Consider the following 424-nt stretch of genomic DNA (forward strand, 5'->3'; position numbering starts at 1 on the left):
GAGGCGGGTGGATCGCTCAAGGTCAGGAGTTCGAGACCAGCCTGAGCAAGAGCGAGACCCCCGTCTCTACTGAAAAATGGAGAGAAATGATATGGACAACTAAAAATATAGAGAGAGAGAAAAAATTAGCCGGGCATGGTGGCGCATGCTTGTGGTCCCAGCTGCTCGGGAGGCTGAGGCAGGAGGATTGCTCCAGCCCAGGAGTTTGAGGTTGCTGTGAGCTGGGCTGATGCCACGGCACTCACTCTGGCCCGGGCAACAGAGCGAGACTGTCTCAAAAAAAAAAAAAAAAAAAATCAAATCCTTTAAAAAACAAACATGACAGGCCGGGCGCAGTGGCTCACGCCTGTAATCCTAACACTCTGGGAGGCAGAGGCTGGTGGATTGTTTGAGCTCAGGAGTTCGAAACCAGCCTGAGCAAGAG

Source organism: Propithecus coquereli, unplaced genomic scaffold, assembly GCF_000956105.1.
Source record: "Propithecus coquereli isolate 6110/MARCELLA unplaced genomic scaffold, Pcoq_1.0 Scaffold731, whole genome shotgun sequence".
NCBI lineage: Eukaryota > Metazoa > Chordata > Mammalia > Primates > Indriidae > Propithecus > Propithecus coquereli.